We start from the raw sequence: 6,000 nt of genomic DNA on the forward strand, positions 1-6,000 counted from the left end.
CTTAATTGTCTCCACTTCTTAGATACAAATGTAACCTCAGACTCAAGTGTAACTTTTGAGTCCCAAGTATTTTTTTAATGCATGCAAACAATATAATTTTATCTTATTTTGTAATGGTCTGTGTTCCAGGTACACTCTACTAATGTTTGCTGGTTTTTCCAGTTCAATCTGACATGTTCAAAACATTATTATTATTATTATTATTATTATTATTATTATTATTATTATTATTATTATTATTATTATTATTATTATTATTATTATTATTATTATTATTATTATTATCTCACATATCACATCATTGATTGTGTTCAACACGGTATCTTTACAGATATAACCCACATGTTTCTTTGTTACATAAGAGGGGTATTCCACCAAATTCTTCCGATTGAAGGTGGTCTTCTGGTCGACTTATTGGGAAACGAAACGATGTTTACTCTCTTGCGCAGAACGTGATGTACAAACTTAATCAACACTTTATTATTGATCTTTATTATTCCATATTTTTATATTAATATGTTGGATTACTATTTAAAAAACTACTTTAGTTCTTTTTAGATCAAAAGATCCCATGTATTTCAATCAAAAATCTTCTCGTAGGCCTTATATCTGCAGAATTACATATAGTGTAGTCAAACCCAAACTATCACTTAACTCAGTATGATGTGATTATTTCTTAGAAAATAAGAAAACTCGGTTTAGGGGCCGTTCAAAAATGTTGTGGCCCCTGATCCAAAAACTAATTATTGACTAAGATCGCAATCTTTTGATCTATTTTTGGTTTTCTTAAAATTCAAGTTTATGTTAGTGATATTATTATTATTATTGATATACATTAGCAAAATGTATCCATATTAATATAAGGTTCGCGATGGCAACTACTCGTTTATGGCTTATTTGGAGTGTTATTTATGACCGGTTTAGAAGTTTAAATATCAAATTATGTAACATCCTGTCGGAAGCTTTCGAGAAATCAATGGATAAAATAGCAACAGGAGTGATAGAGACATCCTTATGATAGGCTATAAACTCTGTTATGTTAGCTAATATTTCATGAATTAAAGCACGTTGGTCATGTCCGTATTGGTAGAAATTAGCAAGTCTCCCTTATAATGTTTCATACAAAGCTCTGAATATTGTGTTAAGTCAGTAAAGACTAATACAGATATAAGAAACTAATTGGATGATAATTATAGATGAAGTTAGAGTTGTGCTGTTTGGGATTAAGGCAGTAACACCCATGGAGGGAGATTCTATTAAGGTACAGGTTTCCCGATATTCATTAGAAAGTTTCGTAAGAATATCAATGATTCTGGTATAAAATTCTAATGCTGCAGAACTAATAACATCATTTTAGAACTGAGAAGTCTAAGAAAACCTTATGTACTGCATCTACATCGCTTGGTAATACAATAAAAATATTAATGACATCTGTAAGGGTAACTCTAGTCGGATCGGCGTAGCTTGGTCTCACTACAACATTGTTGGCTTCCTTCCATTTCCGTTTGACCACAGGCTGGAACTCTAATCGCCATAAGTGCCGATATGACGACATCGGGTGTGCTCAGGGCTATCCATGAGACGAGACGAGCAGGTCTTATCCAATAGGAGCACACTTTTTGAAACAAGACATTACTTTCACAACGCCTCTACGAGACCAGGTAGCTTCAATTTTTGTCGTGTAGGTATTCAGTTACTTTAAGTTAAAATAAGGGAATTGTTAGCTGAAGAGTTGATGGGTAGAAACCCAACTGATCCTAATAAGTGGTGCATTTAGAAATATTGTAATTTTAGATAATTTGTAACTTAAACCTACTTTAACTGGACAGAATAGTAGCAAGTTAATATAACTTAACTGTTAACTTGTTCCTTAACACTTGACTGTTCTTCCACTCATTCTCAATTCTTATATACTTCCATTCCCCATTCTTGCGGACTAATAATAAAACTACTAACAATTTGTTACAGCGTACATTAAGTTATACAAGAACGTAATGAATTTTAGAAAATGTGTCATGGATTTCTAAAAGAAATCGGAGGGAAAATGTATTACTTTATTTGTTTCTTGTACTTTATGTATAAAATATGATCGGGAAGCCCCAACGATAATGTACGACATATTAAGCCAAAATCGAAACACAGGCACAATTAATGAAAATTATCGTGCAACACATCCTTGAAATTCAGGGAGGATTCACATTTTTATTCTTGGCAGATTTTAAACCCAATTTGCTGGGATATTCACCAAGTCATAAAGAAAATCTGCAATAAGCTTTGTCACAATAGAATAATTTTTCCTTTGTTTACATTAGAAAATCGTTTTGCATGTTTTGTATACGTATAAACTTGCAAATTGCGGTGAGTTTTACTTCCTTTTTACCCCTTTTGTATTTGATGGATTGCAACTACAAACAACAAGGTTATTTCGACAAGCAGAATAATGGAACATACCAAGTTTCATCAAAATGGGATAAGTTTTACGAGAGTTATCGTGGAGCAGACGAACAGACATATAGAGGTTAATCGCGTTGATTAGGAGAAACTTCACTATGCTCGCTTCACTTATACTTCACGATTTTAGTATTGTCCTTCATTTTACGACAACTTGATATTATCCGAGGCTAGTCAGATAAACATTAGCTCGGATAATCAGGGCTTTAGTGTAGTGCTTTTTTCTGACTTCTCACAAATTACATCACTAAAAAGGAATTCTTTCGTACTCTTGAAGAGACTGCTACCTTTGAGATATAATGTATTGGCAGCGTAACATAGGTGGCACAAGTACCGTAGTTCAATGTATGTTCGAGTGAAATCCATTGAATCAACAGTGAACACAGCGATGACAGAGCGTTTCAAAAGTGGTATCAGCTCATTTGAGTTGGAAGAGAATATCGAAATTCTATCTTTTTAATTGAACATAACCTCATCAGTATTTTACTATCAAAATATAACAGAAGTTTAGACTTAGAAAACTTCATCTAAGTTTAAGGGTCTTTGCTATGCTCTCCATTTCTTTTGTTTTCCCAAATAACACAAAAGAATTAAGAATATCAAAAATCCAAACAGTGTATCAGGTAGTATCTGTAAAATGCACTTAACTCTTTCATGACCAAAAAATTGTAGGAAAGATTAAAATTATTTATAAAGTTATGTGGGCCAAAGCTGACGTGTAGATTCCAAAAAATTTCATAGCGAGCTTATTACCGGTTAGGTTCTGCGATAAATATCTTTCCCTCGTCAATAAGGCAAGCTTTTAAACAAGTAGCTCTACCTATGAGTAGCTTACCAATGTTATATTTGTTATGCCGATAGTAGAATTTTTTATATACTTAATAAATCCATAGGTAGTTTAGTTAGTAAAAATATACAAAACCAGAGGCTGAGTTTATAAAGCAACTTATTTTTATATTAATTGATATTAAAGCCCATTTAAATAGTTCATGTATCTTCAACACCCAGCAGACAAAAATTAAGACGTTTTAAATGTTCCAATACGAGTTTAGGACAGTTTAGGACAGTTGGGCAAATATGTTTCTTGATCGTAATGGAGTTAATTAAACTAATTGTTGTTTCCAATACATTTCATATAGTGCAGAATTTTCTGTACTCGAAAAATTATAAATTGAATATCCAGTTGTCTGGTTTACAAGAAGAGATATGGAAAGAATTTCTACTTTATATAACAACATTTTGGAACCAATATCTAATTTACTTTTTCGATTTTTTTAAATATTCATAATCATTTTCGATTTTTCAGCAAAAAATTCAAGAATGTTTACAGAGTGAACACAGTAAGGGCACAATTTGTTTTAATTAGATAAAGAGTTCAACTTTCCTATGAAAAAGATAAAAAGTTAAATTTTATTCTAATGAAGTACTTATAAATACGAAAATCCTGTAGATTGCGTAATTACAACATACTGAGAAGTCGATGTGTTAGAATGGTATATAGGAATAAGCATAATCTAATTTTAAATAGCAGTGAACACATCATTATCATAAGTATTGTGCTCTTATTAGTAAGTCACTTGCCGAACTGAGAAGCTTGCATGCTCCACGGTCCTCCGCTAACCTTTTTGTCCTCACGTATGATCTTAGTCCATTAATTATAGCCTTCCCTCCCTTTCTTACCACCATACACTCTAGCACGTCGCTCATGATAAAATTTCTTCTTAAGCCCTATCCTTAGCCATTTTCTCTTCCTCTTCTTAATAATATCTAAAAGTGTTCTTTTCTCACCCACCATTTCCAACACTCTCTCATTCGTTTTCCGCTCAACCCAACTAATTCTTTCCATTCTTCTCCACACCCACATTTCGAAGGCTTCCAGTCGTTTTTAATCACTTTTGCGGAATGTCCATGTTTCCTCCCCATACAGTACAACACTCACACAAAGCATTTTATGAGTCTTTCTCAACTCTTCATTCAAGTGAACACGTAGTACGCAGCAATTTATTTCAGGAGGCATCCAAAGCTTTTGGGTGTTCATGGCTCAATATGTGGCTTAATTACATTAAAATTTGTAGCATCACCCCTAATTATAATACATTTACAGAAAAATTTAGATTTCAGTAAACTTCAAACCTCCAGGTCCCACCGCTTTCTTACTTCCCTGCCAGTAAAGAAGTGTGTTCGTGTACTACTGATGTTTATAATATCAGAAGGGTTGTCCATTCACAGCATATTCGTAAAAATAATTATATTAAAGATTCAGCTGATTTATTAAAACATTATATGTATAAAATTGTTTTATTTTTTATTTTCATTTACATATATAAATAACAAATAATAAATAAGTCGTAGTTACAGTCTCATGTTCTTCATTGTTTGCAGTAAATCAACTACCTGTAGTATTTTTCTCCTGATTTCAATTTCTTCTTGAACCTGAAAAAATCATAAGTTTAAATATAATAACGTCCTTTGCTAAGCTATGATAATGCTTGTACCAAACAGTGAATTATATTTTTTTTTCTCTAAGTAATCTGATTTTGTGTGTTTCTAAATATTTGAAACATGTGATTGATAGTGAGTACATAGATTTGAACACATTTAGTTACTGTTGATAATCTCGGCAACAAATGGAAATGGATTTTAGATGTTAGTTCTTGTCAGTGCACTAATTTTGGGTTATCTATTTTATGAAACATATGATCAGTGCACGAAACGTGGAGTTAGTAAAAAAATGCCTAGAGTAAATACGACAATTCTAGAGACAGTACACAAGCCTAGGGTTTGAGACTAGAGTGAATACACGATTACTAGGGTCAATACATGAAGCCAAAGCTTAGTGCTCAAAGCCTATTGCCAGTACACGAAGTCTACGCTTGATGCTGGAAGCTTAGGGTCAGTATATGAAACCTAAGCTTAGTGCTCGAAGCTCAGGGTCAGTACAAGAAGAAGCTTAAGTTTGGTGCTCGTAGCCTAGCGTCAGTGCACGAAGCCTAGGGTAGTTACTAAACCTAGGATTAATCTACGAAATTTCCATGTCTGTCATCCTGAGATAATCTCTTCTTGTTAACTTAGAAAATATTCTCGTTTATATCGTCCATCATCTGAGGTTAACTTTTCCCATTCCTCCTGTTACCTTTTACTATACCACCTACTACATTGAGCAAAATATGATTCCTTTTCAACAGGATCCACCCAGTTTGGTTTCCTCTCCTATCCTTACATCCAATATTGATTTGTGTTCATTGTGTATAAGCCCATTACTTGATAGAGCAATATTTCTCGACTATTAGTCTGCTAGCTTCTATCACTATGTGAAATCAATTTACAAGTCAGCCTAGTTAAGCGCGGTGTATATATGCGAGCGTAATGAGATATATAGATTTAAATGAGATCGAAATACTAGTGGTGCATTCTCCCACCGGGAATAAAACCTGAGACATCGTGCATCAAAAGCCCGCATTCTAATCTGTAAAATCAGTGAGGATAACTCTTAGTTCATAGAGATTTCTCTCTAACTATGAATATTGCAACGTTTATACTAGGTTAAAT

Source organism: Thermobia domestica, chromosome 1 (assembly GCF_964235325.1).
Source record: "Thermobia domestica chromosome 1, izTheDome1.hap1.1, whole genome shotgun sequence".
Taxonomy (NCBI): Eukaryota; Metazoa; Arthropoda; class Insecta; order Zygentoma; family Lepismatidae; genus Thermobia; species Thermobia domestica.